Source organism: Ipomoea nil, unplaced genomic scaffold, assembly GCF_001879475.1.
Source record: "Ipomoea nil cultivar Tokyo-kokei standard unplaced genomic scaffold, Asagao_1.1 scaffold0114, whole genome shotgun sequence".
NCBI lineage: Eukaryota > Viridiplantae > Streptophyta > Magnoliopsida > Solanales > Convolvulaceae > Ipomoea > Ipomoea nil.
This window is the reverse complement of record NW_017616542.1, coordinates 291665-304140: the sequence shown is the minus strand read 5'-3', so window position 1 is coordinate 304140 and position 12476 is coordinate 291665. Positions and strand designations below refer to the sequence as shown.

The 12476-nt window shown below is 37.5% G+C and overlaps 1 long non-coding RNA gene across 1 annotated transcript; it reads left to right on the top strand.

Moving 5' to 3' along the window:
- The first annotated feature begins 200 nt into the window (after positions 1-200).
- LOC109189723 lies at positions 201-10527 on the top strand. Its single transcript, XR_002055625.1, has 3 exons — positions 201-597; positions 1265-1401; positions 10235-10527. It is a non-coding gene; the product is annotated as an uncharacterized LOC109189723 (long non-coding RNA).
- Positions 10528-12476: the final 1949 nt, after the last annotated feature.

Here is a 12476-nt window from a genome sequence, read left to right as displayed (position 1 = left end):
CGTATTTATTCATATCAGGTTTCCTAGCCTAAATGATACTATAATTCTTGAGCCCAATAATTTTAGTTTGAGCCAGAATATATTTCTTAGCCCAATCATCAAATGGCAAGCCTAGCCCAACCCAATATAATAATAGAAACCTTATCCATTCTTAATATATATTATATATAGTTGTGTATATGTAAGTAAAGTGAGAATTTTCATCAGACAAAAGAGAGAAGAACAGCCAAACACCCCCTGTCTACATCTGCCTCACGTCCCTCTCACCTTCACCCTCTCCTTTTCCCTCTCTCGTTCGGCGTAGCCCAGCAGCAAAACTGACGGTCGGGGCTGGCGGTGGTCTCCTTCCGGCGAACAGAGTGACGGCTTTTCCCTGTTCTCCACCCTAGCGACCTCTCTCCGATGGTGGAGTAGCAGATCTGGCAGCAATAGTGGACGTCGACTGGTGGTGAGCTCGGACAACGGCGGTCTCCGTTCCTTTCCGGTGGCCGTAGCAGTGTCGGCTTCCCCTTCTTTGCAGCAGCGGCAGTTTCTCTTCGCCGGCAATGGCCTTCCTCTCGGCGGCATGGACTGGTCCCCGACGAGAAGAACCCGTAGGTGAGCTTTTGGGTTTAATAATGAAGAATAATGGATTAAAGTATGATTAATGGGTCTTAATGATTAATGAGAATGTTTGGGCATATATTTATGGATTGCTGACTCAGTAATGGTGTTTAATGCCTAAAGATGGATTGGCAAGGTAATGACTGGTGATTAAGATTAATATTGGATGATAATGAAGATGATGATATTGAGTACGTACAGTGGATGATGGTTGTTGAATATAAAGATTAGTTAATGAATTTATTACTGTTAATAAAGATTAATTGCCTAAATAATGAGTAATAGGCAATGTGTTGGGGTGGTTGGAGAGTTGGGCTAGTGAGGAGGATACCTAGGTTCAATTTTAGCTACCAACGTATATAATTTTATTATGGGTGGACTAATGAGATAATTATGAGTTATATAATGATTATTGAATTGGTTGAGTGATGATGGGATTTGGATTATTTTATTATGGGTGGACTAATGAGATAATTATGAGTTATATAATGATTATTGAATTGGTTGAGTGATGATGGGATTTGGATTAAGTGAAGTGAGGACGAGTTTATGGGATCTATTATTAAGGAGGAAGCATTGGTTTAACGATATTGAGATATGGTTTAATACTACTATTGTTAATAATAGTTTGAGTAACGAATGAGGATCGGTTAATCTACAGGTTTCTTGTTAAAGTAGTTAGCTCGGGAGTGAGCTCAAGAATCGGATGCTTGGCTTTGGAAGCTTAGCTTGAGGTAAGTTCCTAGCTCGGGAGTGAGCTCAAGAATCGGATGCTTGGCTTTGGAAGCTTAGCTTGAGGTAAGTTCCTATGTTTGCTTAAATTACTTTGCCTTATTAAATGTGCTACTTATTTGAGTTGTGTACTTAAATTATTTTGAAAACGTGTTCTAGTTTCAAAATGTGATAAATAGCAAAATATGGTTATTTTGGGGTTGACTTGTGATCTATATGGGTTGAAACTATATTTTTGAAAGGTGTATAATTTAGGGTGTGCCTAAATGTTTTGTGTTGAAACCTATTATAATTGGGGTTGATTTGAGTATTGGAAAACTTATAATTTTGTGATATATATTTATATTGCTATAGAGTTTGATGAAACTCATCCTTTGAGAAATTGTGGTTGAAAACCTAAGTATATTGAAATGAGTGAAACTATGTTTATATAGGAGGATATGGAGTTATATTTATTTTTGAAGGACTATCTATTTGGAGGAAATGTGTAAATTAGAGAAAATGTATTATTTTGCTGACTATTATATTCCTTTGTTTGGAGGATATATAAAAATATATCTATTTTTGGATGATATGTGGATAACTGGATATGATGGATGGTTGTGGAATGGTGGACTTCGGTCCTATGTGGGCTCTGGCCCTATTTTGATGAGATTGTATCTGGTAGAAAACATCCTGGATACCTATTATATGTGGAGTAGCCTGGTAGAAAACATCCTGGGCTACTTGGACTAGTTACTACTCTTTTGGGTGGGGGAAGCCCATTAGGGGGTGTGCACACTTAAGGTTTTAGTCATTTATCCCACGAAAGGGACAAACTTGTGGAGTGGCCGGTAGAGTGGATTACCGTGTCACTAGGGCTTAGTTGATCTAAGACCCTTCGTCCCTTTCACCTTATATATATGAGAGTATATGGATATGTGATACTTGGAAAAGTGATTTGAGAAATATGATTTGAATTCCTCCATATCTATGATTATTGACATATATGTTTCTGAGAATGACTTGAGAGAAATCTATATCTTGATATGATGACTTGAAGAGATTATTATTTTGCTATTGTGAATTCCTCCATATATACTTGTATACCTATCTATACTTCCAAAATGATTATGTGGAAAGCTATGCTTTGAATTGATACTCATATTGAGAAGTGATATTTCTAAATCCTCCATACTTATTATTTTGGGAAATGAACGAATGATTTATAGGGTAGTTATATTGTTTTGGAAAGAGTAAATGTTACTATTTTGGCGACCCAATTACTAATATGAAACCTAATGCTATTTTGAGTGGAGTGTGTTATGGCCTTGGTGCCTATTTCATTTTGGGAGAATTATCTTGGAAAATGATTTACTACTTACCTTTGTTATTGAGTCAAACTATTGTTGGAAAAATAGCATTAAAATGATATTTTGAGTGATTATTTTGTGGTACAAATATATGCGGGATCCATTTTCGATTTGGGTCGGGTCAATGTGGATTCGGGTTCTTCGTAGTGAGACGAAGAATTTGATATAATGTACGCTCAAAATGGGTAATAGGTGAATGAGAAATTGATTCTCAAAATAAACCTATTTAGGAGAAGTCCAAAGTACGAAAGCTTAATAAATGGGAATTGAGTTTTAGCCCATTTCGTGCCACTGCTTTCGGTCCTGTACGAAAGTTAGCTAAATTGTAGTTAAGCTTTGTTTTGAAAGCTTAAGTATGTTAATTAACTTAAGAGCTTAATTAAGCTTTGAAAGTTACATGGACGAAAGTTGGCATATGCATGGACGAAAGTTGGAACATACATGGACGAAAATTGGAACATGCATGGACGAAAGTTGCATGGACTTCAAAACTTAAGTCTCGTGCTTCTTTCGTGGCTCTTAGATTCGTGTGCAGCACGAGTTGGTGCTTTATGCATTGATTCGTGCTGCACCGTTTCGGTGCTTGTGGACCAATCGGGTGTGGTTTTCGGTCCCAATTTGTTAAACTTTCGGGTTTGTACGGACTTCTCGGTCACTCAGATATTTTTGAACCAGGTCGTTATGGTCGATACGAATTAATCGGATATTAAGTTCGTGACCGTTGATATTATTTCGATAATAAGTACGACCGTTTCAAACGTTATAATTCAATTTTTAAATTGAATTTATGTTGGTTAATGGGTCATGATGATGCTATTTAGTACCAATCTCCTATATAAACATGTTGTGGGAGCAACCTTTTTGGTACAATGTTAGAAAGAAAAGTGAGAAAACAAGAACACACACAAAGAAATTCTTTTTTCCTCTCAAAATTCTGCTCCTACTCCATTCTTGAAGCTGTGTTTTGCCCGTGCTCTTGTTCGCCGGGTATGTTCGTTTGGGTGCTCAAACGTCGAACCGTTGTACGTTTTATCCTGGGAAACCTAGGCCACAACGCTCCTAGCACTTTTGGGAGGTGGCAAATAAGGTTTTAAGGAAAGAAAGGCATCTCGCCTAACTCGTACATTTCTTCCTTCTTCTCCTTCTTTCTTGTTGTTGGATTATGCTTTTAAGCAAAAATCCGTTCTCCCTCTTTTGATACATACGTTGGATTGAACTTATAATCTGAGGATTATTAGTTCCAATTTCTGGTTGATATATATTGGTATATCTTTCTCATATATATATATATATATATATATATATATATATATATATATATATATATATATAACCTTTGGGTCCGTTTATATATATTTGTGTGGATATATATATTACGGATAAAATATCCAATAATATTTATATATATATTTCGTGTGTATATATATGAATAATTATTTTACGGATATTAAATCGATTTTGGTTCATTATCACCAACAATCTTAAAACCTTATTTATTTCTTTTTGATAATGAACAAATCGGTGGAGTCCAAGAGTATTGGATCCATGAATGCTGCCGGAGGTGCACATTCAAATGGTCAGAACGGCAACGATGTTGCACATTCTGTGATGCCGGTTGACGGTGGCAACGTTGGAAATAATATTTCCATGGGAGTTGCAAAAGCACACGATGGTGCTCCGGAGAACTTTGGTTCACTGTCCGGTAAACTAGTGGCTAATGGCACACAATTGATACCTATTGTGTGGTCTAACGGATCGGCTAAAAGCCATGAAGGATCCTATGATGGTGTAATGACTACATGGTCGGAGGACTATGGTAGTGTTACCAATGATTTCAACCGTAATCGAAAGAAACTCAAGCGGAAGCTTAGCTTTCAAGAAGATTACGAGAAAAAGGAGAAATGCCACTACAAAGCGAACCGTCATCCTGGTGAAAAGGTTGAGGACAATTTTGCTATGTTTAAAACATGTGGATGGTTGGACGAGTGAGGTCACAACCGAGGTACCCCCGATGTGCGCTATGGACCACCCTTTGTGGAGTGGACGGTTGAGAATGGAACAAAGCACACGGGTTGAAGGACTACTACGAGATAGGAAAAAAGGAAATCTGTTTCCAATATAATTTTCCTATTTGTTTATTTGTTAAATAAATGTTGTAGTATCCTTGTGATACATTTTTTATTGTTGAATAAAAAAATGAATTGTTCCATTGAGCTATTGAATCATAGTACATACGAATTATTTGATGAAATAATATTGAATGTATGAAATGACTCAATATGGGTGCGTAGTGCATCACGGAGCATTATTTGGAAAATGCTAAAATGGCTTAACAGCCGGAATGAAATGTAACTAGCGTGTTATATGGTTGAAATCCCGTAATAGGACTTCGGTTCTGATTCATGTAGAACGATAAGGATTTCAAGGATCAATTTGTCAAAAATTGGGATAGCTATATAATCGTGAGCGTCACAGCTCAAGTGTTGAATATTTTAATTAATATTCTGAGAACGATTATATAAGCTTGATTCAACTAGTCGGAAATTTGGTTGATTTGTTCTCGTTAATTGTGTTATAATTAACTTGATCAAAAATTCCAAATTATACTAGTATATTTAATTTGAGACAAATTGTGTTTTGATGAATAGTGCTTTTGTAGCACTAATGGAAAGTGCAATTTAATTTGGCACTTTGAAGTGCAAATTAAAACACTGTAATAGTGCTATTAAGCACTAGGGAGAGTGCCTAATTAGGTACTTTCGGCCACTTGGTGGCTGCACCTTTAGGTGTTGAAAACTTAAGCATTTGGTGCTTTAGTAATAGCAATAAAGGTGCTAGATTATGATTGGTCATAATGCTAATCTACTTAGCTTAAACCTTTCGTATAGTATGTGGCTAATTAAATTTAGCGTTGTAAAAGTGCTTTGTGATTAACACGAAAGGAAGTTTGGTTAATTGTGTAATTAACTAATAATCCTAGTGCCAGGTAGCACTGTAATTATAAATTAAGCAACGAAAGGTTGTTGTGTGTTTATAATTTAAAGCAATAGAGATTGCTTTGGAATCGATGCGTTAGTTTAGAAGCAATGATTCGTGCTTAGTATAGCATGTTTCGTGCTTCACTACTAAGCACTGATTCGTACTTCAATTTCGGAAGCACTGATTCGGGTTTGTGGCCTTTCGGTCAAAACCGAATGAATTCGTGAGGGCTAATCTGTTAGCACCTACGAGATGTGTTAGCGTGTAACACATGTTTATTCTTTAAAAAAGAGAAAAAACCAAATTAATCGTGGATTAATGCGGTTATGAACAATCGATGTGGTGGGAAAAAAAAATACCTATTGGTGATTTCAGCGCAAGCGTTAGTGTCGTACTCGAGCGTACGGTACGGTATTCACCTCAATCGAACGTTGTTGCCGAACATAAAATATCAAGACGTTGATAAGTTCGGGTCTACCTCAAAGTATGAGGGGTGAGACAATACTTTGGACAAGTAAATACCTTTTAAATAAGGTTGCCCACATGAAATTCTTACGAATTGTGGATACGTAGGAAGCTTTCCTACTAATGCCCGAAATGTGGGGGTGTCTTGCCAAAGGTGTGTATTGGTTCTTAGTACACGAGTCCAAGAGTTTGGATGTACATAAGAACACGAAAGATTGATTTAAGAAATTCATTGTTCTTGGAAGATGTATTTTTGTGAAGGATCAATAAAGGACCTAGCACGTTGAAAGGAACTTTCGGCGTAGCTATGGTTGAAGGGTGTGAAAGAGAACCCGAGCTCAAAGCTAGACGTAGTAAGAGAGCTAGGATTGAAAAATCCTTTGGTCCATATTTTCTGACGTACATGTTAGAGTGTGATGCGCACAATCTAACTTGTCTACTAGAAAAGAAATTGGATTTTCTGACATGGTTATTAGAAAACGAGCCTCGAACGTATGTAGAAGTGGTGACTTCTACAGATGGACCAACACGGGAGAGGCTACCGAGGTGAAGTAGATTCTATCTTAAAGAATCATACTTGGAACTGGTTGTTCTTCATCCGGGTTGTAAAATCTCGGGATCCTAAGTGGATCACTAGTCGGAAGATAAAACCGATTGGTTATATCGAAGTAAAATGGCCGAGCTTGTAAGTTTATATTACATGCAACACGAGTGCCACAGTTACTTCAATATATATTCTCTTGTGATGAGAATGAAATCCATTAGGATGATACTTCCCAAGAGCTGTTTAGCGAGACTTGGAAGTTTATCGAAATGGATGTATCGCTTTCTTAATAGACATGGAACAACCCGAGGGTTTCGTGGTTCCGCGCTATGGAAAGAATGTGTGTAACTGGTAAGATCATTGTTTGGTTTGAAGAAACAATTGCCTTAGTACTTGGCATGTAAGGTTTTATCATACAATGATGTGTCACGAGTTTAGTATAAACAAATATGATAAATGTCTACGTGATGCGTACGATAGACGAGGTTATCACTATTTGTCTATACACGATAAACTCAACGTGGGTAGTAACGATCACATGATCAATTCTACCGAGAACATGTTAAATTTGAGATTTGACATACGATCAAAGGTGTGGGCTTGGCAGATTTAATCCTTGAGATTAAAATTGTGAGAAGACCGTATGGTCTCGTGTTAAGCCAATCTCATTGTGTTGATTAAATCCTTACAAAGGATGTTAATCAAGTGGTTTGGACACCGTTAGATACTAACGTACAACTAGCCAATAATCACGAGTATTGTACTTCTCATGGAGAATACATTCAGATTATTGGTAGTTTAATTGTATCCAATGGGTTGTACTAGGCCGGACATTGCCTTTGCGGTTAACGAACTCGGTAGACATACGAGTAACCCTAGTGTTACGCACTAGTAGGCAATAATGGAAGTTATGAGATACTTATGTATGCTTGTGACTTTGGACTGCACTACGTGGGATATCTAGCCGTACTTGGAAAGTATAGCACGGATGTCAAAGGACACTAAGTCCATTAAAGGCTACGTCCTTACGTAGGCCAGTGCAGTCGGTTGGACGGAAATTCTCGAAATGAATTTGTGATAGCTAAGATCCGACGAGATCAAAGCTGAGAGCCTTACACTCGTGTTGCGAGCGAGTAGGCCGAATGGCTATGCCATTATTTCGAGAATGTTCCTAGTGGTGAACTCGTACTTCTAATTTGTGTGCATTGCGATAGTCAAGCCAAAATTGGTTAAGTACAGAGTTAAATGTGGAATGGTAAGTCTAGACTTATAAGTCGTAGATATAATACCGTTAAACAATTTCTCACAACGGGGGTTATCTCTATTGACTACGTGATGTCAAAAGATAACGTAGCGGCCGCTAACTCGCTAACCCGAGGGTAAGCAAATGGTTGTGGAGAAATTGGAACGAGGAATGGGTCTAAAGCCCTTAGACTAAAAGTTCTATAGTGGACACCCAACCTAGCTGGTACGTAGGTTCAATGGGACAACTAAACTATGGAACGGAGCGTGTCACTGTGGGGGTCTCGGACTCCCTACCACTCCTCGTTAGAAACAGTGACTCCCGCGCAAGGTTAGCATGTTGATGCTTTAATGATTCGAATGTCGGTTGACATATGTGAGTATGCGGGATACTCGGAAAAGAATCACCTATGTGAGAGAGAAGTGAGGGTCGCTTCAAAGGAGAATTGATGGGCACAATTCTTCACAAACTCTTGCAGAACCAGGACGGTGACCCACGACCAAAATGGGCACACTCATGAGAACAGAGCATGGTTGGGAGATTCCTGTGTGAGATATGTCATCGTCTACACAAACGGCAGTCGGTTCAAAGACATCGCGTTCTACCGTACAGCCAGTAAAGTAAACATGTCTTCACAAGGGAAGGTTCAAAGGGTATAGTGATCCCTACCTATCCTATGCAGGGATCGACCGTTAAACACAGTTGTTTCCGATTTCAAAATACCCTGAAAATCATTTTTCATTCATGAGGGGGATTGTTGGAAAAATAGCATTAAAATGATATTTTGAGTGATTATTTTGTGGTACAAATATATGCGGGATCCATTTTCGATTTGGGTCGGGTCAATGTGGATTCGGGTTCTTCGTAGTGAGACGGAGAATTTGATATAATGTACGCTCAAAAAGGGTAATAGGTGAATGAGAAATTGATTCTCAAAATAAACCTATTTAGGAGAAGTCCAAAGTACGAAAGCTTAATAAATGGGAATTGAGTTTTAGCCCATTTCGTGCCACTGCTTTCGGTCCTGTACGAAAGTTAGCTAAATTGTAGTTAAGCTTTGTTTTGAAAGCTTAAGTATGTTAATTAACTTAAGAGCTTAATTAAGCTTTGAAAGTTACATGGACGAAAGTTGCATGGACTTCAAAACTTAAGTTTCGTGCTTCTTTCGTGGCTCTTAGATTCGTGTGCAGCACGAGTTGGTGCTTTATGCATTGATTCGTGCTGCACCGTTTCGGTGATTGTGGACCACTCGGGTGTGGTTTTCGGTCCCAATTTGTTAAACTTTCGGGTTTGTACGGACTTCTCGGTCACTCAGATATTTTTGAACCAGGTCGTTATGGTCGATACGAATTAATCGGATATTAAGTTCGTGACCGTTGATATTATTTCTATAATAAGTACGACCGTTTCAAACGTTATAATTCAATTTTTAAATTGAATTTATGTTGGTTAATGGGTCATGATGATGCTATTTAGTACCAATCTCCTATATAAACATGTTGTGGGAGCAACCTTTTTGGTACAATGTTAGAAAGAAAAGTGAGAAAACAAGAACACACACAAAGAAATTCTTTTTTCCTCTCAAAATTCTGCTCCTACTCCATTCTTGAAGCTGTGTTTTGCCCGTGCTCTTGTTCGCCGGGTTCGTTCGTTTGGGTGCTCAAACGTCGAACCGTTGTACGTTTTATCCTGGGAAACCTAGGCCACAACGCTCCTAGCACTTTTGGGAGGTGGCAAATAAGGTTTTAAGGAAAGAAAGGCATCTCGCCTAACTCGTACATTTCTTCCTTCTTCTCCTTCTTTCTTGTTGTTGGATTATGCTTTTAAGCAAAAATCCGTTCTCCCTCTTTTGATATATACGTTGGATTGGACTTATAATCTGAGGATTATTAGTTCCAATTTCTGGTTGATATATATTGGTATATCTTTCTCGTAGATATATATATATATATATATATATATATATATATATATATATATATATATATATATATATATATATATATATATATATATATAACCTTTGGGCCCGTTTATATATATTTGTGTGGATATATATATTACGGATAAAATATCCAATAATATTTATATATATATTTCGTGTGTATATATATGAATAATTATTTTACGGATATTAAATCGATTTTGGTTCATTATCACCAACAACTATATGATTGAAATGATTTTAAAACTCATTTACAAAGTATGTCCAATTTGAAAAGTATAAATGTAAGTACTTTACAGGGCGGAGTAGAGCTTACTTAGCATTTTATGCTAATCCTTTTATTTGTGTTTTCCAAACCTTAATGTTTGCAGGATTTAAAGTTGTTGCTAGTTTGAGAGTGCGGCGTAAAGCTCGTAGTCTTGGATTTGAGTTTGGTATAACTGGTTTAGTCTTAGAACTTGAATTGTTATTGTAGTTAATTTGTGATTTGGAAAGTGGAATGTTGTAATATGGATTTGTTGATAGAAACCTTTTTAGCCTCTGCGTTTGGGCTTAGTTGGCTGCCCAAGCGTGGCAATAGCACCCCAATGGTTTAGATTTTGATTTTGCTTCCGCATTTGTATTTAGTTGTTTAGTAAGAAAAGTCTTTTATTTTGGTTTTTAAGTTGGGGTGTTACAACGGAGGTCCAACACAATCCGTTAGATTGGTGGATTCACCGGAAGAGAAAATAGGAGTGACTTTGAAGGAGAGAAATGGCTATAAGGTGTGTGACCCTTGTTATGGTTTCCGAGTGTCTTCTCGACTAGGAAAAAACTGGTCCCTTACATTTTGAGAGAGACCTATTTATAAGTGACCGGCCTACACTAACTAAATACAAGCATTAATGCGTAATAATGGGAAATAAAGGCTAAGAGACATTGGGTTGCCGTTACTGGACTCTCCCAACGGTTGGATTGACCCATATTAATGGCTGGCATTTGAAGCGGCAACGGTCACCTACCAGACCGACTCTTGTTGATGCCGACTCCCCGGACTCGGCTCCATATTCGTCTGAGTTCTTCTCAAGGCCCATGGAGCAGATTCCCTTTCTTGGGCCCATCATAGCAAGCCCATTCCTTTATTTATTTCCTTCGTTTAGGCCCCTAGCCCATTGAGGTCCACACCCCATCGATACCCATATGAAACTAAACATGAAATGTTCACAAATATGCAATCTACGCAGAGGTAGATCCAAAGTCAAGAGTTGGGGACTTACAAAGAACGCACATATTAAGAGTTGATGTGTGAACCTGAGTTCAAAACTTGTCACTTCTCAAAGAGTTCAAGATCTAATTCACTCCTGAGAATGAAGTTACTCAAGTCATTATGTGTCAGTTCAAGTTTAAATAACACTGGCATTGGTCAACTCTTGTGATATGCTCAGACATTCTTTGCTCCTACACCTGTTTGAATGTGTGCAGGATTGTTGGAGATAACATTCAAATAGGTGTAGTTTCAATCACATCTTGTCCCACATTACTTTCCTTTAAGAGTCTTTTTCCCTCCTTTTAAATACCAATACTTTTAGAGCATTTGAAATATCATGGAGGGAAAGGAAATGGGAATCCCCACGCGCCCGTCGCCGCACGCATGCGAGGTGTGGTGTGGTATCCTTTTACGTCTCCTTTATTTTTATTTCTATATTTTTTCGCCACTAAACAGATTCCGAAATTAATTTGTGTGGCCATAATAAATCTCCTAATTTTAGTGGCCTTCTATCTCTTAGTTGTTGAGTTAGTTACGCTATATATGAAGAAATCATGTGACTGGAATGGGGGACAGTTATTTCAGAAGCTATAAATACCCGTCCCCTAGTGCTCTCAAAACACACCTTCACATTCTCTTCTTCTCTTCTCTCGCCTGAGCATATTTTAAGTCAAGTTCGCCTGCGATTCAACTGTGTTCTAAATCGCAGCAGATTTGTGTTTGCTAGTCGAAAGCGACCGGAATTAAGACAACACCGTTTTCGGGAAATCGCTTTTAATGCAGTGTCTTATACAAGTCACAGATATTCGGTTCCACATAAATTCGTTCTTTCCAGCCTACATAAACGTAGTTTCACTACGACATTTTCTGCATTTTCCTAATACTACCTTTCTTATTGTTTAATTACTTGTTTGCGTTCTTGTATTCATGTCTGATTTCTGAACTTTTCACTTTTTATTATATTTAGTATTTATATTCTATCACTCTAGTTTCATGAATTATTAATTATTTTATTGGATTATATATGAACAGTTTTTCATGGGATCGACACTAACTTTTGTACATTGTGCCACTACGGAATTCGTGAACTTACGAAAACTATTAAAATTGTTCATCAATTATTGTTATGAGTGCCTTTTGCATGAGGTACATCGTACAAGCATGCATTTTTTGGGATTATGGTGCGTACTATGGAGAAAAAGAAAAGCATACATAATTGCCTGCTAGATGGTCAATGTTTTTTCCTATTGTATTGTTATTGTTGTAAGTTTATGGTATATATAGGGTTAGGATTCTTGAATTCTATTTTTTTTTATTTATATTTATATTATCTTAAAAGTTTAGGTATTTAGAAATATTAGGCTGCC